Source organism: Puma concolor, chromosome D2, assembly GCF_028749965.1.
Source record: "Puma concolor isolate L17-30 chromosome D2, mPumCon1.1.hap2, whole genome shotgun sequence".
NCBI lineage: Eukaryota > Metazoa > Chordata > Mammalia > Carnivora > Felidae > Puma > Puma concolor.
In genome coordinates this window covers 13,301,345-13,323,680 of record NC_141677.1, presented here as the reverse complement: position 1 = coordinate 13,323,680, position 22,336 = coordinate 13,301,345, and the positions used below count along the sequence as shown (strand labels likewise).

Sequence of the window (22,336 nt, the reverse complement as noted above, 5' to 3'; positions counted from 1 at the left end):
GCTGATCAGAGTTTGAACAGGGTTCGAGCTCACGAACTGTAAGATGGTAACCTGAGGCAAAGTCAGATGCTTAACTGACTGAGCCACCCAGGCACCCCCACTGTGTCAACTTCTAATTTGACTTCCTTTCCTTCCAGACCTATGCCCTGTATTTATTTACTTTAGGCAGCCTTTCAAGAATTTCTCAGATCAGGGTCCTTTCCTTAGGCCCTTCTCATCCTGCCAGTTCCCAATTCTAGAAGCATCCAACACCTGCACACTTTGCTCCCCCCATATTGCTGAGCACTGCTGGGGAATGTTTTCAGAACTGCCCTTGTAGCCATTGCAAATTAACATGTTAACAGCCTCCATAAGCCCTTTTATTTATTTTTTTTATCTATTCCTGATGGAGATTTCACATTGGTCAATCTAATGTCCCCTGCTTCTTCTCCACTCTTTTCCCAGTTAATGTAAGTTCTCCTAACTTTCCTCCTCTCTACTTCTTAAGTCTGTCTCAAATTGTCTTCCTTTCATCTCAAGAAAAGTTGTTTGTACTCATGACATAGGCCAAGCAAGCTGTCCTCTTCTTGATTCCCTCCCTTTCTGCCTCTTGAGGGCCTTATTCAATCCTCTGCCTTAAGATTCAGCCTCAAGGTTTATCCATTAGCTCTTTTTTTTTTTTTTTTCATGTTTATTCATGTATTTTGAGAGAGCGAGCAAGGAGGGGAAGGGGCAGAGAGACAGGGAGGGAGAGAATTCCAAGCAGAGTCCCACTGAGCCCAATGCAGGGACTTGCACTCATGAACCTCGAGATCATGCCCTGAGCCAAAGTTGGATGCCCAACCGACTGAGCCACCCAGGTGCCCCACCCATTGGCTCTTTCTTAATCTGTGTGTTGAGAAGAAGGAAAAGGGGAAGGAAATGTACATATATGAAGTACCTATCAGGTACCAGATGATTTGTTTTTTTTCTTCAAGCACTTGCTGAGCAGAGCCAGACCCTTGAGTATAGGTCAAAGTACATTGTTCTGGGCAGCTGGCCTCTCATTCTTTTTTTTTTCTTTTTTAATTTTTTTTAATGTTTATTTATTTTTGAGGGAGAGAGAGCATGAGTGGGGGAGGGGCAGAGAGTGAGGGAGAAACAGAATCTGAAACAGGATCCAGGCTCTGAGCTGTCAGCACAGAGTCTAACGCGGGGCTCAAACACAGGAACCACGAGATCATGACCTGAGCTGAAGTCGGTCGCTTAACTGACTGAGCCACCCAGGCACCCCACTGGCCTCTCATTCTGTATGCACATTTATATGCGTTTAAAGGTTTGGAAACCACTCGTGTATTGTAATAATATACACTCCAACCAGAGTTGTCTTTCTAAAGCATAAATGTGATGGTCATCGCCATGCTTATATTCTCTTTGAATCCTTAGTACCATCACCTATAAATTCCTTGGTATAATACATAAGACTTCCCAAAATTTTATCTCCAACCCACCATAACCATATTTCCTAACAGTTTACTCTGTCATAAAATAGGGCTCATTGTTGCTGACATCATCTATTTTCATTTAATTCATTTAGAAATATTTCCTGAATGCTTATGTGCTAGATCCTTTGCTAGGTTTTGGAGATATAAGAGTGATAAAGACACCATTCCATAACCCTGTGATTTTTCTGTGATGGAGGCTAGCAAGTAAATAGCCAACTATTAAACAGCATTGTTACTGCTGTAATGGGTGGCACGGGGTGGGGGGGGGGGGGTGTAATTGTTTACTTATCTGCCTCTCCCATTGGATTGGAAACTCATTAAGGGCAAGGACTGTGACATATTCACCCCTGTATTCCCAGAAACACTTGATATTTTTTAAATGTTTATTTTGATTGAAAGTGCGAGCGAGTAGGGGAAGGGCAGAGAGAGAGGGAGGGAGAATTCCAAGCAGACTCTGCACTGTCAGCGCCCAGTGTGGGGCTCAAACTTATGAACTGTGAGATCATGACCTGAGCCAAAATCAAGAGTCGGACACTTAACTGACTGAGCCACTCAGGTGCCCTGCACTTAATAAATATTTATGAATGAATAAATATACTTGAAACTAACCCCCCACCTCTCAAGGGTTCCATTAAAATAACATGTGAGTGGGGAGCCTAGGTGGCTCAGTGAAGCATCTGACTCTTGGCTTCAGCCCAGGTCATGATCTCACAGTTCCTGAGTTCGAGCCCAGCATCAGACTCTGCACTGATATGGAGCCTGCTTGAGATTCCTCTCTCTCTCTCTCTCTCTCTCTCTCTCTCTCTCTCTCTCTCTCTGCTCCTCCCCAGCTCAAAATAAATAAACTTTAAAAAAATAACGTATTCATTTGAAAAGATATCATAAGCCTCAAATGTTAGCATTTATGTTAATGCGGTTCTACCTCGAATTCTTTCTCTAATGACTCTTATTCAATGTTCTGTTCACTTCTGAGAAGATTCTTAGACTGCTCACTGTTTTGTCCATGATTACCATTTCATCCAAAGCCTGACCTCAAATTCAGGTCCTGTAACTGCCTATTCACTTGAGTTTTGTGTCGTCACCTTGAAATAATGTAATTAAAACCAACTTATACATCCCTTCCTATCCCTCTACCAATTCAAACAATGGAATGGAACCACTTCTCTCCCTGCCTTTTCTGTCACAATCTTTATTCTTCAAGTGATCCAGGAGTGTGTTTTTGATTGATTTGCCCACGTCTCCTCTGTCTCTCCAGTCCTCCCAAGTCCTACAGATTTGTCCTTTAAGAGGTCTCTTATCTGACCCGTACTTTGCATTCTCCCTGTCATTAGAACAGGCTTTATTGCCATACATATAGGGCTGATACTTGGTGGTAAGAATACACAAAAGGACTCATCACAATGGACCCCACAATAATGTGAATTCAGATATAACCCAATTGGCATTTGGCTCCTTAAACCCCCACCATCTCCAGTTGGCTAACTGCAGACTTTCTCTGGTTATTCCATTAACCTTACAGTAATGCAACGTCACATTTAATGTGGTTGAATATACCGGACCTTAACAAGTGGTAATGGCATGTTTTTACTGTGTACTGGCTGGTAAAAAAAATATTAACAGCACAATAAGCAATAATATTAGTAAAATTTCTATGTTAACCCATTAGTTCAAGTTAATTCTGTAGAATGTTTTGTGACCATTGATCAATGAGCATCTTTTCCTAGAGATGTCTGGGAAACATCTGTAGCACTAGCTGCTGTATTATGTGCATTCTTTATAAAACACTGTATGCGTTAGGAGAATGACCAATTGATTATCCTTGAATTACACTTGTTACCGTATATAGAGAAAGAAAAACACATCTGATTATCTGAGAATTGGTTTAATGAATAATGGCAGATATCTGGACCTCAGTGGGCGAGGTAGTACTAATGATGAGCTGCAAAAGTAATTTGTAAATCTTTCCGAAACTTGTAAGGTCACTTACCAGAAATTGCATTTAAAGTTTAGGTATTTATTTTGGGGGGGGGGGGCACACAAGTGAGCAAGTGGGGACTGTGGGAGAGAGAGAGAGAGAGAGAGAGAGAATCCCAAGCAGGCTCTGCATGGTCATCACAGAGCCTGATGTGGGGCTCAAACCTACAAACTATGAGATCATGACCCAAGCCAAAGTCAGACGCTTAACCCACTGACCCCTAGAAGTTATAAAATGCGAATAGTTGTACACTTGAAAAGTAAAAACTTTAAAAGAGATTTAGTTGTAATAAATGATACTCTGATGTCAACACTGTATAAGAAAGAAATGATTTATTAAAGCTGACAGATTTGGGTGCCTGGCTGGCTCAGTTTGTAGAACATGTGACTCTTGATCTTGGGGTTAGGAGTCCAAGCCCCATGTTGGACATAGAGATTTTTTTTTATTAAAAACTAGGGGTGCTTGGGTGGATCAGTCAGTTAAGCATCTGACTTCAGCTCAAGTTATGATCTTGCCAATTCGTGGGTCCAAGCTACGCAGCAGGCTCTTTGCTGACAGCATAGAGCCTGAAGCCTGCTTCGGATTCTGTGTCTCCCTCTCTCTCTGACTCTCTCTGTCTCACTCTTTCACAAATAAGCATTAAAAATTCATTTTTTTTAAGTTTACTTCTTTATTGAGAGAGAGAACAAGCAGGGAGGGTCGGGGGGGGGGGCGACAGAGGATCTAAAGCAGGCTCTGTGCTGCTAGTATGGAGCCCAATGTGGAGCTTGAACCCATGAGCCATGAGATCATGACCTGAACCAAAGTACAATACCCAACTGACTGAGCCACTCAGGTGCCCCTAAAAAAAATTTTTTTTAATGTTTATGTATTTTTGAGAAAGAGACAGAGTGCAAACAGGGAAGGAGCAGGCACCCATTAAAAAAAATTTTTTTAATTAACATTTTTTTAAAAACCTGACAGATTAAGGCAACCATAGAGAATTGAACATATAAGACTAGGTAAAGGAAACTGAAAATAAAGCAGGTCATTTAAAGAAATAATCATATGTTCTTTGAAACAAAGTAATTCCAAGAGATAAACTCATAGATTTTCCAATAAGTTTTATGAAAATGTATTTGTGCTTTGATAATAGAATTGAATGTGTAGGGGGACCTGGGTGGCTCAGTTGGTTAACTGTCCGACTTTGGCTCAGATCACGATCTCATGGTTCATGAGTTCAAGCCCCTCATCAGGCTCTGTGCTGACAGCTCAGAGCCTGCAGCCTGTTTCAGATTCTGTGTCTCGATCTCTCACTGCCCCTCCCCTGCTCATGTTCTGTCTCTCTCTCAAAGATAAACATTTAAAAAAAAAAAGTTAAAAAAATAAAATAATTGAATGTGTAATTTATTTTTTTTTAATTTATTGAATCCTAAGCTTGGCCAATTGAAGTTTGTAAAGTTCTGGACTGAAGATGAACAAAAATTAAAGAATAGCATTTGCTAAATGACTTAGCACTAAATATATAAAATATATACAATTTAGACAGTTTTAGAAGGCTTAGAAAAAAATGGAATATAATTGTCAATAGTTCAGAGGAAATCGAGAGGATTCAGCACCATAAAGAATGTCACTAATACTAAGAAATTCTCAATTTAGGTGTGCCAGGGTGGCTCAGTCGGTTAAGTGGCCGACTTCGGCTCAGGTCATGATCTCGGCTCAGGTCATGATCTCGTGATTTGTGGGTTCAAGCCCCGTGTCAGGCTCTGTGCTGACAGCTCAGAGCCTGAAGCCTGCTTCAGATTCTGTGGCTCCCTCTCTCTCTGCCCCTCTCCCACTTGCACTCTATCTCTCTTTGTCTCTCAAAAATGAATAAAACATTAAAAAAAAATTTAGAAAAGAAATTCTCAATTCATTGAGACCACAAGTCACATATGCCTATGAATTTAATGAGGAAGTTGTTGAAAGAATTTATTGCCATTTACTGTGTTATATCATGGCTCCAACAGGGGTAACAATGAGCTACGTGACTGCTACAACAAATGAAAAATCAAACCAATAATTTCCTCCTGGCTTGGAATATATACATGCACAATTCATGTCACCTAACTTGTGTTCTTGGAATCCCTCTCTTATAGCTCATGCTGCACACAACTGCCAAATTAATCTTAATCATTTGCTTTCATTTTATGTCTCTGTTCAAAAATAATATCCTTTTTTTTATTTGAGAGGGAGAGAAAGAGAGTGTGTGCACCAGCAGGGGAGGGGAGGAAAGGGCAGAGAGAGAGAGAATATTAAGTGGGGTCCACGCTCAGTGTGGAGCCCAAGGTGGGGGGCTTGATCCCTCAACCCTGGGATCATGACCTGAACCAAATCCAAGAGTTGGACGCTTAACCAAATGAGCCACCCAGGTGCCCCAAAACTCATATCCATATAGGTCAAACATTTCAGCTTCACAGTCAAAGCTCTCTATAATCAGTTTCTGGACTTATCTCCCACTATGCCTTTACTTAACCTGAGCCCGTCAATTTCGTCCTCCCCCACCTACAAACATTATACACATTTCCACTTTATAATTTTTTTAGTGTTTATTTATTTTTGAGAGAGAGCACACAAGCGGGAGAGGGGCAGAGAGAGAGGGAGGCCAAGGATCTGAGGCAAGCCCCACACTGACAGCAGAGAGATCAATGTGGGGCTAGAACTCACAAACTGTGAGATCATGACCTGAGCCAAGTCAAGAGTCACACTTAACGGACTGAGCCACCCAGGCGCCCCCACATTCCCACTCTGAAGCCTGTACTCATATGCTTGTATCTGAAATGTTCCTCTGCCACCCATTAAATTTGTTCTATGTCCAAATTCCAACTTAAAGTTGTATTCCCCTGCCAAAAACTTTTTTTCAAGTCAAAATGCCTTTCTGATAAATAATAATAGTAATGATGTAACATGAAGAAATAAACTACTCCCTCCACCCAGATAGAAAACGAGTAAGAGAATGGGCTAAGTATTTAGTAGAGACCTTACGAAGTAAAGTTTAAATGTGGTCTTTGGGTAACTAAGGTAATAAGTAGCCATTAAAAAGCATAGGACTAACTCAATAAAGGGTCTCTTTGTTATTCTCAGCCTACCTGTTGCTCACTGATTGTAAGGGGCTGACTGCATTGTAAGCCAACTGGAAAACATTTCTTTAGTAGGAATTTATGACAGTGTTTCTCCAACTTGAATAATGTACCATCTCCTTTAAAAGAAAAACAAAAACAAAAGGCAAACCAATGAAAAACAAAAAACTAACTAAATAAAAGAAAAACAATTATCCCGGGCCTCTACTGTTGACCTAGGTTACTTTTGTTATAGTGTTACGTATGTAAAACAAAGCATAAACTAGCTATAGGGGAGGCCTTTATTGTTGTTTTTGGAATTCAATCATTTATTTATTTGGGGGTCTTTTGTTTTGTTTTTTTGAGAGAGAGCACACACACTAGTGAGTGGGGAAGGGGGCAGAGGGGGGCGGGGGGGTAACAGAGGATCCAAAGGGGGCTCTGCACTGACAGCAGGGCTCGAACTCATGAATTGCAAGATCGTGACCTGAGCCAACGTTGGAGGCTTAACTGACTGAGCCACCCAGGCGTCCCATTGATTTATTTTTAAGTAGGTGTCAAGCCCCAGCAGGGAGCCCAACATAGGGCTTGAACTCACTACCCTGAGATCAAGACCTGAGCTGAGCGGTGTTTGGGTGGCTCAGTTGGTTGAGCATCCAACTTCAGCTCAGGTCATGATCTCAGGGTTCATGAGTTCAAGCCCCACATCAGGCTCACCGCTGTCAGCACAGATCCTGTTCCCCTCTCTCTCTACCCCTATCCCACTCACGCTGTCTCTCTCAAAAATAAAAACAAACAAACGGGCGCCTGGGTGGCGCAGTCGGTTAAGCGTCCGACTTCAGCCAGGTCACGATCTCGCGGTCCGTGAGTTCAAGCCCCGCGTCAGGCTCTGGGCTGATGGCTCAGAGCCTGGAGCCTGTTTCCGATTCTGTGTCTCCCTCTCTCTCTGCCCCTCCCCCGTTCATGCTCTGTCTCTCTCTGTCCCAAAAAAATAAATAAACGTTGAAAAAAAACAAACAAACAAACAAACATAAAAAAACAAAAAACCTAAGCTGAGATCAAGAGTCAGGAGCCCAACCGACTGAGCGACGTGGGTACCCCTCAATCCATTTATTTAAATGTATATTGTACATAACTTACAAGTCCTCACTTCTGGCACTCTGCCAGAACTTTTCTGGGAAAGCCACCTCCTTCCTTGATCGTACTTTCTACAGGTAACGTGAAGCCACTGGCCACTGTCTGTGCTTTGATGGTTATAGCTGACAAACACCTGTTTGTTGGTCTCCCTGAGTGCTGGGCAAAGCCAGTGGAGGTCCTGCCAGCAGTGCCTCCGAGGAGGGAGTTAGACACAGGGATAAAACTGTAGCAGTTGCACATGGCTACGGCAACCCTCTCCCACCCTAATTCTTCCTCATCATGTTTGTTTCCTTTTGGCAAACTACTGCTCCACAGTTGGATATAGCCAAAGCGTCCTGCCTTCCAGTACAGAAGCCAAAGGGTCCCAGGGGACTGCTATGTCCTTCCTCTTACTGTCCTGCTATGGCCAAAGGGTAATGCATGACCTACTCCTGGCCAGTTGGATTCTGTCTCCAGGGGGATTCTTGAGTGGAAAAAACTGCTGGAATACACTCATCTGGCAGCAGACTCTGACCAAATGACTAAACAGTACTTGCCATTACAGTTCTTTTCTGGTTCTTCTTCTATCTTGGTTATTTGTCCAGAACGTAAACCTCAACCTAGTGCTTCCTTCAAGCAATTCCCTTTGTTCTTTTTTTTTTTTTTTTAATGTTTATTTATTTATTTCTGAGAAAGAGTGAGCAGGGGAGAGGCAGAGAGACAGGGAGACAGAATCCCACGCAGGCTCTGTGCCATCAATACAGAGCCCCACGTGGGGCTCGAACTCACGAACTGTGAGATGGTGACCTGAGCCAAAACCAAGAGTCCCATGCTTAACCGACGGAGCCACTCAGGCACCCCTCCCTTTGTTCTTAAGGTAAGCTGATATTCGAGCTATAGAAAGAGAAAAACAAGACACCACCGTAGCTTAAGAGATTGTACAAGAAATTGCCATTGTGTGAAAAAGCATGGCATAAAAGAAAAATATTTACTAAATTATCCCAAACGTGGAAGTGAGGAACAGAAACTGGGAAATAGGAGTAACAAGAGAGATTTTTCACTGTACACCCACGTATGACTTTTGACTTTTGAAGCATGTGAATGTATTATCTATTCAAATATTAAAAGTCTTACAAGTCATGAAAGCACCAATAAGCAAGAAATATTAGCAATAAAATAATTTTTAAAAGCTGGCTACTTACATTAGGTGTTTGCGGAAGACCTCTCTGAGGAAGTAGCATTTAAGCTCAGTTCTGAATGCCAAGAAGTTAGCCAGACTATAATCCTGGTGCAGAGCAATCGAAGCAAAGGGAGTACAAAGGTCTTAAGGTGAGAAAGAGCTTTGCCAATATGTACAAGATGATGCAGGAGCCAGATCACGAAGGACTCTGTAAACCAGAGTAAGGGTTTTAGCTTTTTTCTTTAAGATTTTATTTTATTTTATTATCTTTTTAACGAGCTTTAATTCACTTTTTTTTTTTTTAATGTTTATTTTTGAGAGAGAGAGAGCATGTACGAGTACAAGCAGGGGTGGGCCAGACAGAGAGGGAGACATAGAATCCGAAGCAGGCTCAAGGCTCCGAGCTGTCAGCACAGAGCCTGACGCGGGGCTCAAACCCACAAACTGTGAGATCATGACCTGAGCCAAAGTCAGATGCCTACCGACTGAGCAACCCAGGTGCCCTTCACTGCATTTGTCTAGTATAGAACTATGTGGTGGCCATAGCTGGAGCCTGGGTCCTCCACACACAGACTCTGGTATGGGTCTTTACAAGATGGTCATCGAATTCCTGATAGGGAGACTTGAAGAACACAGTCTCTTTCCAGAGGCCAGGGGTGAGATAGCTGTAGGTCTTGGACATGCCATCAAAAGAGGCCTTGGCCTTTTCCCTTGGAAAAGGGAAAACAGCAGGAGGGGGGTGGTGGATTCATCTGACACAACGCTCCTGATGCATATAGAAGCTGTTGTAATCCTAGGAACAGAGGCCACTCGGGCTGGTCTGAAGTGCATTAGGAGGGCCCGCCTCTCTCTCTGAAAATACACCAACCACACACTGAGTATGATGAAGTGGAGTTGAGAGAGGTAAGATTTTATTTTTAAGTGATCTCTACACCCAACATGGGGCTTGAACTTACAACCCCGGGATCAAGAGTCGCACGCATGCTCTACCGACTGAGGCAGCCAGGTGCCTCAGGATGTTAGCTTTTCATCTAAATGCAACTGGGCAGCCAATAGAGGGTTTCAAGAAAGGGAGGAACTATATTTAATTTACATTTATAAAAGACCATTCTGGCATCTGAGTAGATGAGGAATTTATAGGTGTCTATGAGAGGACATAAGGAGACCCCTGAGAACAGTGTCAGAGTATCCCATGAGAGACAATGGTAGCTAAAACAAGGGTGGGAGCAGGGCACACAGTGCAAAAAGGTCAAGCTGGGGTTAGTTTAAGTGGAATTAACAGGAATTACTGGTGGATAGCATGTAGAGTTAATGAAAAGAGGAATCAAGGATGATCACTGGATTTTTAAAGAAACTGAGTAGATAGCGGTACCATAACTTGGATTTAGGAAGACAAGAGGAGGAACAGCATTTTGGGGGGAAAATTAGAGATGCCTATGAGCTATCCGAGAAGAGATGTCAAGAAGGCATTTGCATGCACAAGGCAAGAGAGAGTTCACAGGAGAGATCAAGCAAGGCAGGAAGTTGGAATTGTGTCACTGACATGCAGATGATGTATAGAGCCGTGGGACTGAATGAGTTCACCTAGGCATAGTGGGTTCTGCACTGATCCCTGGACACTCCACTTTTAGGAATGTATGTATCTTTTGAAACTGCTTTTTTGATTCACACACCATACAATTCAGTGGGTCTTATTATATTCATGGAGTTATGTAACCGTCACCACAATCTAATTTTAGAACATTTTTGCTTCCCTAAAAGAAACCCCATCCGTGTTACGATTCACTCTTCATTTTCTGTCCACTTCACTTCCTAGCCCCCACCCTGGCCAGCCATAAATCTGTCTTCTGTCTGTAGATTCACCTATCCTGCACATTTCATATAAGTGGAATCATACAATATATTACATAGTTCTTGTGACTGGCTTTGTTCACTTAACATGGTGTTTTCAAGGTTAATCCGTGTTGTATCACAATTTCATTTCTTTGTAAGTCTGAATAACAGTCTATCATATAGATATACCACATGTTGTTTATCCGCTTGTCAATTGATGGGCATTTGGGTAGTTCCTACTTTTTGGCTCTTATGAGTAATGTTGCTAGGAACATTTGCATATAAGTTTTTGTGTGGGTGTATTTTTTCATTTCTTTTGGATAATGTTCCCCCAAAACTCCTATTTTGAAGCCTCAACCTCCATTATTTTGTATTTGGAGATAGGGTCTTTATGGAAGTAATTAACTTGAATGAGGTCATAAGGGTGGGGACCTGATCCAACAGGATTAGTGTCCTTATAAGAAGAGACAGAGAGAACTATTTTCTCTCTTTATGTCATGTGAGGACACAGTGAGAAGACAGCCATCTGCAAGCCAGGAGAGAGGTTCTCACCAGGAATCAAACTGGCTGGCACCTTAACCTTGGACTTCAGAACTGTGAGAAAATAAACTTCTGTTGTTTAAGCCACTCAGTTTGTGGTATTTTGTTATAGCAGCTCAAGCCAACAGTGACAGGTAAATCCTAGAAGTGGCATTGCTAACTCATATGGTGACCTTGTTTTACATTTTGAGAAGGGACTATATACTTAAGATATACTCCCTCAGATGTACAAAATGTATACAAAAGTATATATATATATATTTTTTTTTTTTATGTTTTTCTTTAGTTTTGAGAGAGAGAGATGGAGTACAAGCAGGGGAGGGGCAGAGAGAGAAGGGAGGCACACAATCCAAAGCAGGCTCCAGGCTCCAAGCTGTCACCACAGAGCCCGATGCAGGGCTTGAACCCATGAACTGTGATATCATGACCTGAGCCAAAGTCGGTCGCTTAACCAACTGAGCCACCTAGGTGCCCCTATAAAAGTATATTTATTGCAGCAGCATCTATAATAGAAAAAAGTTGATTAAATCACATTCTGTGATTGAGTGGAGCAAAACTATATATTATAAGGACATATAGATGTAGATATAGATATTTACAGATACAGATATTAACAAAATACTTTTTTTGAGATACTTGTGTTCTTCCACCTCTATTTTTTCCATCCTTACTTCCAAAAAGGTACCCATGCCATTTTGCGCTTTTTCACCTCTGGGAAGTATTATGATTCTAGGACTAAAAGAAATTTCTTGGAAGATACTTCCTTTTCTGAATTAATTTTCCTGAAACCTGAGTCTATTGATGAGGTCAGTCTAGGTGTCCGGGAAGAAGGGCACAGAAAAAAGGAGCAGTGACTTTCAGGGCAAAGAGAAAAGAAGAGAGGAGAGATTCTGGGAAGGGAGCAAAAACCAGAAGTTCCCATGATTGTGGGTAACGTTCCTGGGGATGAGCAAGACTCTAGAGAGGATGGACCAGACAGTAACATCCCCACTCCCTTCTGCATGAATTTTTTGAGGACACATTCAATCCACTACCCCAAGGAAAATGCAAAAAAAAAAATATCCATGCAAAACCTCGTACACAAATGTTCATAGCAACATTCCCATGGCAAGGAAGCAGAAACATGTCAGACTTTGAAGGATCTTTGTCAGCTTTAACAATAAAGCTGTCAACAGTGTCTATGAAGCTTGGAGATGAGACGCCCTCAGGCGCTTCTTAAATCTAAAAGCTGGGAAAGTGGCCCCAAGTCTGCCTGAGATGAATTTTTCTGCTAGTATTCATTCTTTTTTTCAATTTGGGAGAATACTACAAGGAAAGTAAAAGAAATAAAAAGGCTAAAAATATCGAAATAACATTGAGAATGGAAGGGCTCTGTTAGGTGCCTCAGTCAACTTTGGCTCAGGTCATGATCTCACAGCTGCTTGTGAGTTCGAGCCCTACGTCGGGCTCTGTGCTGATAGCTCAGAGCCTGGAGCCTGCTTTGGATTCTGTGTCTCCTTCTCTCTCTGCCCCTCCCCCGCTTGCACTCTCTCTCTCTCTCTCTCTCTCTCTCTCTCTCTCTCTTTCTCAAAAATAAATAAACATTAAAAAAAAATTTTTTTTTAAAGGAAGGGCTCTGTTAGTGGATGAGAGATTCCAGAATACACACAGCAGATTACTGACTGATGAAAGCCGTGCAGATAAAGCCATAGCTAAATATATGCAGAGAAGTGGTTGTGGCTGACACAGGATGCAACAGGCTCAGTAAAGCCATATGCAGAATAATGCCCCCACCATTATGTCCATGTCCTCATCCCCAGAACTGTAAATATGGTAGGTATATGGCAAAGGGCACGAAGGCTGCAGACGAAATTAAGTTGCTAATCAGATGAATTGTCCAGGTGGAACAATGTAATTTCAAGAATTTTTCTAAGTGGAAGAAGGGGGCAGAAGGGGAGAGTCAAAGAAAATGTGAGACTACAAACAAAGTCACAGTGATGTGGAATGGACTCAACCCACCATTTCTGACTGTATAGATGGAGGAAGGGGACCATGAGCCATGGAATACAGGTGGCCCCTACAAACCAGAAAAGGCAAGGAAACAGATTCTTGCCTGGAGCCTCCAGATAGCAACACAGCCCTGCTGACACCTTGCTTTTAGCCCAGTGAGAAGTGTTGTACTTCTTCAGACCTGTAAGATAATAAATATATGTTGTTTTAAGCCACTAAGATTGTGATAATCTGTTAGAGCAGCAATAGGAAACTAACTGGAACAGTGCTATACTTGTCAACACAGAGGTTTGAAGGGATAAATATGGATGAAAACAGAAATTAATTGATGGGCTGTAAACAAAAGGATGAACACCCCCCTCCCCCCCCCCGCCCCCCGCCACTACCTCCTTCTTGTGCCCAGTAGGGAAACTAAATCATCATTGCCAGGTATACGTCCTTAAGCAAAAGAGGAAGACATCTTCTCTAGAGAACTAGAAGTCAGTTTCCGGGATGAATTTGGGCAACTGGCAGAGGTGCTGGTGTCAAAGAGCCACACTCTTCTACTGGGCATTTGAGAGCCTTCCGGAAGTTTGATGGCTGTTCCTTTCCCATTCACATGACAATGAGACTTACCATCAGGCAGCCCTGCTCACAGGAGCTGAGCTCCCACTTGCTCCCATTTAGCGTTTCTACTGCCTCGTTCTGTAATATAAATGGACAGCTGGAAACTCCCATATTTATGGAGTACCTGCTGTATAACAGAGAAAACCGAGGTTAAAAAAGAAGCAACAACAAAACAAGAAAATATAGAAAAATTTACCTTAGACGGGACAGGAATAATTAAGGGAACACAGAAAACCTTAAAATAAGACAAACCATAACCTTAAACAGTATCATTGGAGAGATTTGAGAAGATATCGAATTGAATCTATGCCTGGTGTTGTTTACCTACCCAGAAGTCATTTCCTTGCTTTTTTCTTGTGGTAAGAACCTTGATACTTTCTCCCTGTTTCATGGCCATGTGCTTCCAGGGAGGCAGAATTCTCTCTTCCTCTGAGGCGGTCAGACTTTTTTCTCTAAAGGCCTTCAAGTGATGGGATGAGGCCCACCCACATTATGGAAGGCAATCTGGTTTGCCCAAAGTGTACTGATTCAACTGTTTATCTCATCTAAAACACTCCTTCACAGCAATATCTAGACGAGTGTTTGACCAAATATCTGGGTGTAGACTTAACTTTCATGCTGTCTACTTAGACACTAATGAAATCAAATATATCTCCTGGTATTTAGTGGGTTTACCTGACCTTGATCTTCTATCAAGTTACCCCATAACTCCAAATGATTTCTGTATTAAAATAGTTGTCAGCCTTCCAATAACAAAAATCAAGAAAGTAGATGTAGACACAGAGAGAGTAGGTAGCACAAGAAGAACAATAGGCAAAGATAGATAATCACGGAGGGAGCAATCAAAGCAGTAAGGAACTCCTTTACGGAAGGAAGAAGAGACTAGAAGAATTCTTTGGAGTTCTTTGGGCACTTGGGTGGCTGACTGGGTTAAGTGTCTGTCGGGCTTAGGTCATGATCTCACGGTTCGAGTTTGAGCCCCACTGTGGGCTCTGTACTGACATCACAGAGCCTGCTTCAGATCCTCTATCTCCCCCCGCCCCCCCCCCACACTCCCCTGCTTGCATGCTCTCTTTCTCTGTCTCTCTCTCTCTCTCTCAAAGATAAATAAACCTTAAAAACAAAATAAAAGTGTCCTCCAACTTTCATGAGTCTAAGAACCTTGTTCACAATAGTGATAAGGTTCATTCAAAAGCAAGCCTATAGTCTAACAAAGGTTTATTTAGTTGCTGAAACAAGTAAGACCACACACACACCAGAGGGGCAGGATGTCTAACTTAAAAAAAAAAAAAAAAAAAAAAAGGCAGAGGCAGGGGAAGAGACTGATAGCATAGGATTGGGTGCAGTATAGGTAAGAATTAAGCAGGCTCTGGTCTGGGCTATGAAGCAGACTCTAAGGTCTGGAACTCTTGAAAACTACAAAGTTGAAATAAACGTGGAATGTTGTATCTGAAAACCCCTTATTTGAAGCTCTATACCTGGACTGGAAAAGTGCCAAAATGATCCACATGGCTTAGCTCTGCCAGGCAGGAGAGGGATGTTCCATTCTCACTGATAGGATTTCAAACAACAAACTTCTGAGAGTTCTGTTTTAGGGAGCAAGGTTTTTCATCCCATGTCCTTTCATTAATCAACAAAAGCAGTTGTTTACAGATTCACAATGGATATCTCTCTATGTACTGAAATTCTTCTCAACTTTAACAGTAAGCATGAATGCTACCTCCCTTAGTTGTTATTCAATTTCCCCTTGTGCGGGGGGGGGGATAAAGGCTTCTTATTTTCAACCAATGATACCAACACCACAGCTATGTGTGCTTTAATCATGTACCAGACCCCATTGCTCAATGTTTATTTGTGTCATCTCATTTGATCCTCATAACACACCACTGAGCTAATTACATAGAAACCTGACGCTTAGAAATTAACAAACCTATGGAATTTGCTTTTTCTATGATTGTACTTACTTTCATTCTGCCTATTTTACCTGGTTGATTATTATTATTATCCTCTTAGTTTTTGAGGCATCAACACTATCTTCTTATCTGTGACCACACGCCTCCGACTTGGTAGACTCTCAACAAACATGGAATCACCCGGGCAGCAGAGGGGCGGGGAGCTTGCCCAGGTTTGGGTGGGTGGACCAAACCTCCGACTCCGAAGCCCCTTGCTCGCTATAGCCACGCCTAAGCTCCAGCTGCCACCGCCCACCCAGCGGAGGTGGGACTTCCTGTCTCCCTAAGGAAGCACTTCCGGCCAGGACCGGAAGCTCCTCTGCTGCCTGGCGCGTGCGAGGGTCGGTGTCCGGACCCCCCGGGCTCTCTGCCTGCAGGTGAGCTTCGGAGGGGCTGAGGGGCTGCGGGAGCCAAGCGTTCGTGGCCGGCCAGTGGCCGGTGCGTCACCCTGCAATGCTTCGGTCGTTTAGTCCTTTCCTAGAAACTTCTTAGGTGGTCAAGAGTCGGGCGTTGCCTGCTCCCTGCCGCCTCGACCAGACCCAGACGCGCCGGCTGTAGGGAGTCCGGGCCGGCGAGCGGGCGAGGGAGCCGCACTGGCAGCGCCGTCCATCCCTTTACCGGGAAGCCTTGCTGGCGGGTCACTTTGGACGAGGTGAAATAGCTCAGGTTAGAGAAACAGCCCTGAAATTCCGAATCATTTAACATTTGTGGAGGAGGAGGAATAACGTGTGGTAGGTGGAGAACATTTAACATTTTGAAATAGTGTTTACCACCAACTGCGGACTGTTCCGAGTTGTGGGTGGGTGCACAGGAGGGTGCGACATCCCTGTCCCCAAAGAAACAACAGTCTCGTTGGAAGACAGGGTTCACAAATGCCAGACTGTTAAGGTAGAGACGGGGGAGATAAAGATTCAGGGAGCAGACTTGTTTGACATTAACCTAGCCAAGGCCGCTGTCATTTGATATTTGTCTCAGCATCGTTTTAGTTTTAACCTTTCTGTATGCTTTTATAAACAGCTATCGCTGGGGATTTTTAAAAATCCACGGCAACAGTCTCTGCCTTTTGACAGGCAGGTTTTTGTACTTATTCATTGTCATTACTGAGACCTTTGTTCAGGCCCAAACTTTTGGAGCCATCCATGACTCATCTCTTTCACACACCACACCTACGATCTGCCAGCAAATTGTATGGATTTCACCTTCGGAATCTGTCCGGACTCCCAGTCCCTTCTCACCCAGACTACTGCATAGCCACCTAACTAATCTGCTTTTTCTTCTTTCATTCTTTTTTCATTACAGCATCTAGAGTGATCCTCCTAAAAAAAAAAAAAAAATCAAATTTTTGCCCTCCTCTCAAGAAATCCTCCATGGACTACTGGGGTGCCTGGGTGGCTCAGTTCGTTAAGCCTCCCGACTCTTGATCTCAGCTCAGGTGCTGATTTCAGAGTGGTGGGTTCAGGCTCCCCACTGGGTGTGAGGGCTACTTAAAAAAGAAACAGAAAAAGAAAAAAAAAAAAAATCCTCCAAAGAATGCCCATTTCATTCAAGAGTAAAAGCCAAAGCTGGTAGAGTGACCCCCAGAGTCCTGTATGATCCCCTCCTGTTTTACCTCTGATCTCTCTTGCTACTTCTCAAGCCTCCTCAAGCACATCCCAACCTCAGGATATTTGCACTTGGGGTTCTTTTGCCTGGAAGTCTCTCCAGTCCCTCCGTCTGTCTATATGGTTCCGACCCTTACCTCCCTTCTAGTTTTTGGAATTTTACCTTGTCAGGGAGGTCTTCTCCGACATATCCTTCCATCTCCATTGCCCTCTTTGTCCGTGTGCTTCCCGTTCATTATATGACATGCCATGTGGTTTATTCATTTATCTGGCTTACTGTGTTCCCCCCACTAGGATAGAAGCTTCATGAGGGCAGATATTTTTGTTCTGTTTACTGCTGTATTCCTAGTGCCTAAAACAGTATCTGGCTTTCAATAGGCTTCCCATAATATAACAGTTGAATGAATAGATTTGGACCTTTTCTACCATTTTATACTTTGTACTTTCTGTGCTTTTTTTCTCTTCCTTTCTTGACTTTTTTTGGATTGAGATTGGATTTTGTTTTGTTTTCTCTCTCCATATTTTCTTTTCTACTTCTTTGGAAGATATAGTACTCTGTTCTTATACCAGTTAACCTTTTTTTTTTTTAAAGGAAGAATTATTTTTTATTTATTTTATTTACTATTTTTTAATGCTCATTTACTTTTGAGAGAGACAGAGCATGAACAGGGGAGGGGCAGAGAGAGAGGGAGACACAGAATCCAAAGCAGGCCCCAGGCTCTGAGCTGTCAGACCTTGAGATCATGACCTGAGCTGAACTCGGATGCTTAACTGACTGAGCCACCCAGGTGCCCTGGTTAACCTTTTAAGTTTAATTTTGAATTTCACTATGAATACTTAATTGAATCTAATTCAATCTTAATTGAAATTTTTTAATGTTTATCTTTGAGAGAGTGTGAGCAGGGGAGGGGCAGAGAGAGGGAGACACAGAATCCGTAGCAGGCTCCAGGCTCCCAAGCTGTCAGCACAGAGCCCCACACGGGGCTTGAACTCACAGACTGGGGCTTGAACTCACAGGCTGTGAGATCATGACCTGAGCTGAAGTCAGATGCTTAACCGACTGAGCCACCCAGGCATCCCAGTCTTAATTGAATCTCAACCCTGCAGAACAATATTGTTTTTACCTTTAAGTTATGGATTTAAACAGACTTCTTGGATCATCTCAATTCTTAATTATTTTTGTAAGATGTGAATGTTCAACAATAAAACTAGAGTTGTTACCATTTTCTGGTGGTTTTGTTTTTTTCTTTTTGATTTATTAAAGTCAGTTTATCATATACTTTAGTAGAATGTTTGTTGTATGCTTAGCACTTCAAAGTTTATTTTAAAAGTTTATGGTACTTTCCCTACCTTACCCTTTTGTTGGGAAATATGCAACAATACATTGTCTCTAATGGAGAGTACGTTAAAAAATAATAAGGTAGACATATTATTCAGTGTGAAATGAATATGACCCAGAAAGTAAGTAAGTTCTACCAGAAAGGAGAAACGTTATAGGTTGCCAGTTATTAGGAGTGGCTGGGATGAATTTGTGGAGGAATGATTTGGGAAGATTTGCTGATTTTTGAAAGTGTGTACAGAAAGGGCACAAGGTTATTAATTTATTCTCTTTTATATAGTTTTGTCAGAAAAATTGTGGGTTTGGTGTAGATGTAAGTCATTGATGTTTTAGAGAGGAGATGTGCCTCTTTCAGAGAGAATATGTGCCTCCTATAGCCTCTTAGGAAATGCTTAAAACTTTTTGGAGGACGTACTTAAAATTACATGAGACAGTTCAGTATGTGAAGACAAAGGAACTACCGTGAGGACAGAGTACAACTTGGAGACAGGCTTTGACATGAGGCATAAAAGGACAGCAAGACATGCTGAGTGAAATAAGGCAGTCCCAAAAGAGAAATAGTGCTTGATTCCACTTAGATACCTAGAGGAGGCAAGTTCATGGCAACGGAAGGTAGGGGCTAGGGAGAGAGGGATATGGGGAGTCCTTCAGTGGGTATAGAGTTTCAGTTTTGCTAGATAGAAAAGTTTCGGTGATTAGTTGCACAACAGTGTTAGCATATCTAATGCCTCTGAACCGTATACTTTAAAGCGGCTCAGGTCACGATCTCACAGTTGATGAGTTCCAGCCCCTTGGGCTCTGTGCTGACTGTGCGGTGCCCGCTTGGGATTCTCTCTCCCGTTCTCTGTGCCCCTCCCCTGCAGGCTCACTCTCAAAATAAACTTAAAACACAATGGTTACGGTGATAAATTTTATGTTACGTGTATTTTACCACAACTAAAAAACCTTTTTAAAAAAGGACATCGGAAGGATCCTGCGCTCCCCTCCCCACCTTCACTCACCCCCCCCCACCCCCCCGCCTCCGATGCTGGTGGCACCTCAGAGCAACCTGTTTCCTTGGGGCTCTGGGGAGGTGAGCAGTCCGGTGCCCCAGCGCCCGAGTGCCTGTTGAAGGTGACAGTGATGCGGAGATCTAAAAGAAAGATAGTTTCCAAACTGGGATGGATATTAAGATATTGAAAAAGAGGTCGATAATGATAGTGGAGAATCACAGGGCCAGACTCTGGTGTTCTCAGCTCTGCGGGGGACTCATTCTCACAGTAACGGTTTGTTGAGGAGAAAGAGTGGGGTGGTGAAGCTTTATGTCCAAAACAATTCATTTTCTGTGGACTGTGAGTCATTGGTTTGAGCCCTTCGAGAACTGCCTGTCTCACTCCACCTCCATGTTGCTGCTGAATCGGTCCAGGCCACCCTTCCTTTGGAGCTTCCTCAGGTGAAACCAAAGAGAAATGATGAAACCAAGGGACTGGGGAGGCACTTAAAAGGGCCCTTGGGGCCTGGAGGAAAGGGATCCGTCTCTGAGCTGAAATCTGCTGCTGGCTGCCCCAGGCACCTGGGGAAGGATAGCCCAAGCCTGGATCCTTGTAGGGTTCTTAGGAACCCGCTGCCCCACTGCAGTCAGCCGCACACCACTCGGAGGAAGAAGTAGATCTGCCGTTTAGTTTAGACGTGCCTGTAAAAGAGAGAACATCTTAGCAGACCAGACACCTCGGGACCGAAAATCTGAGACAGATGGGGAGGTGGTCCAAGAAGAAGGTCCTGCAGAACCACCTGCAATGGAAGAAAACGTGGAGTCTGAGCAACCAGGTACATCAAAAACTGTTACTGAGGAAGAGCTGAACGACTGGTTGGGCAGCATGATTTCCTAACATTAAAAAAAAAAGCAAAAAGAAAAATGAAAAAAAGTCCCTGAAGCAGATTTTGGTTGCCTTGTCAGCAAGGGCAGGCTCAAGGCTGTCCTTCCAGAACAGCTGATTTACAAGCATGCCTCAAGCCCGTGTGTGCCATCACGCTTGCCCCAATAAACGGCCTACCTCTATGTCCCACGACCTCTGAAACCATACATTTAAGAGGCTCCTTGCATTTGTTCTCTGGCTTAAATCTAATAGAGTCCTTGAGGGCAGCGGACGTTACGGCTCTTGTTTCCAGCCCCCTTCCTTTCGATGTTTGCAGCTTAGCAGGTGCTGCTGACAGAATGGGAGCAGACAAGGCATGCGCTTAGCCAAAATAAAGGAACGCTGGTCTACGGGGGGGGGAGAAAAAGACAGCAGGTGGGTTTGTTTAAAATTGTGCTAAATAGCAGGGTGCCTGGCTGGCTCAGTCGGTAAAGCATATGACTCCTGATCTTGGGGTGGTCAGCTTGAGCCCCTTGTTGGGGGTAGGGCTTATTAAAAAAATTGGGCTACGTACTTGGAAATTGTTACATTTTGGGTAGTAAGTTAAAAGCAGATATTTTTGCCCTTAAATGTTTAAAGGATTCCCAAGTTCTGTATCTAGTCTCAACATGAACCTCCAATCAAAGAAACCCTCTTACACTTCCCTACCTAGAAAGTTCATTTTCCTTACTCTCTGCTGTCCATTCCTGACAGCTTCATCAGGGCGTGGTTTCCACAGGGAGCCGTCCCTCCCTCTTAACCCACATGGTTCTCTTCCATCACTGAATTTGGTCCTTGCACTTTGAATTTTAGGTCTTAGTTTTTTTGTTGTTGGTTATCTCTCCCAGTTAGACTATAAGTTCCTTTTAAGAGCATGTCTTTCAACTCCTTGTGTTCTTGGTAACAGGTTAATAAGCGTAAGGACTCACAGCTTGTTAGTGTCTGAGCCAAGATCACTACTTGAAGCTCCAAAATCTCAGGTGTGGCTCCCATTGATGTTGAGTTTTCTACTCGATAGGTGTCAGTGTGTGAACGATCTTCAGACCTCACACTGATTATTTTGGTACAGTTTTGAATAAACACAGGGAAAGATTGAGGGACATATATTTGGAAAGGTAATGGAAGTCATATTGAAAAATCTTTTTTCTAATATTCATTCACAAAGTGCCAGTACTTTTTACCTCTTCTTTTGTGCATCAGATATCTTTTTGGATCTCTTGGTGGTTTAAGAAGGTGGGAAATGAGATAGAATCCATACCTGTGAGCGGTGTGGGCCTATTGCAATTAAACTTCCCCATGTCAGGTACTGTTATTCTGAATTTGTAATATATTTCTTTGAATTTATGGAGTGTTTTCTCCTTATCTAAATATAGAATCTAGGGGTGCCTGATGGCTCAGTTGGTTGGGCGTCCGACTTCAGCTCAGGTCATGATCTCGCGATTCGAGGGTTTGAGCCCTGTGTCCGTCTCTGTGCTGACAGCTCAGAGCCTGGAACCTGCTTTCAATTCTGTGTGTCCCTCTCTCTCTCTCTGCCCCTCTCCTGTTCATGCTCTCTCTCAAAAATAAACATTAAAAAAAATTTTAAATATAGAATCTAATTTATGATGTTAAGGGTCTTAGTGATTAAGAGATGTTAATGGCTAACATTTATTTATTATTATTTTTTTTAACTGCTTTATTTATTTTTGAGAGAGAGACCAAGTGCAAGTGGGTGGGGAGGATGAGGGCAGAGAGAAAAGGAGACACAGAATCCAAAGCAGGCACCAGGCTCTGAGCTGTCAGCACAGAGCC

At 43.0% G+C, this 22,336-nt stretch overlaps 1 protein-coding gene, 1 non-coding gene and 1 pseudogene across 2 annotated transcripts in view; 2 read left to right on the top strand and 1 right to left on the bottom strand.

The window, feature by feature from the left end:
* Positions 1-9,591: 9,591 nt before the first annotated feature.
* Positions 9,592-9,715, bottom strand: LOC112851598 (small nucleolar RNA SNORA64/SNORA10 family). Its single transcript, XR_003222786.1, has one exon. It is a non-coding gene; the product is annotated as a small nucleolar RNA SNORA64/SNORA10 family (small nucleolar RNA).
* A 6,273-nt stretch (positions 9,716-15,988) lies between these two features.
* The window catches only part of TBCE (tubulin folding cofactor E), a 94,779-nt gene continuing 88,431 nt past the window's right edge, over positions 15,989-22,336 (top strand). The window contains exon 1 of the mRNA XM_086679629.1: positions 15,989-16,108. The gene's annotated coding sequence lies outside the window, so the exon portion shown is untranslated. The remainder of the gene's footprint in view (positions 16,109-22,336) is intronic.
* LOC112851524 (cell death regulator Aven pseudogene) lies at positions 18,782-21,422 on the top strand (annotated as a pseudogene).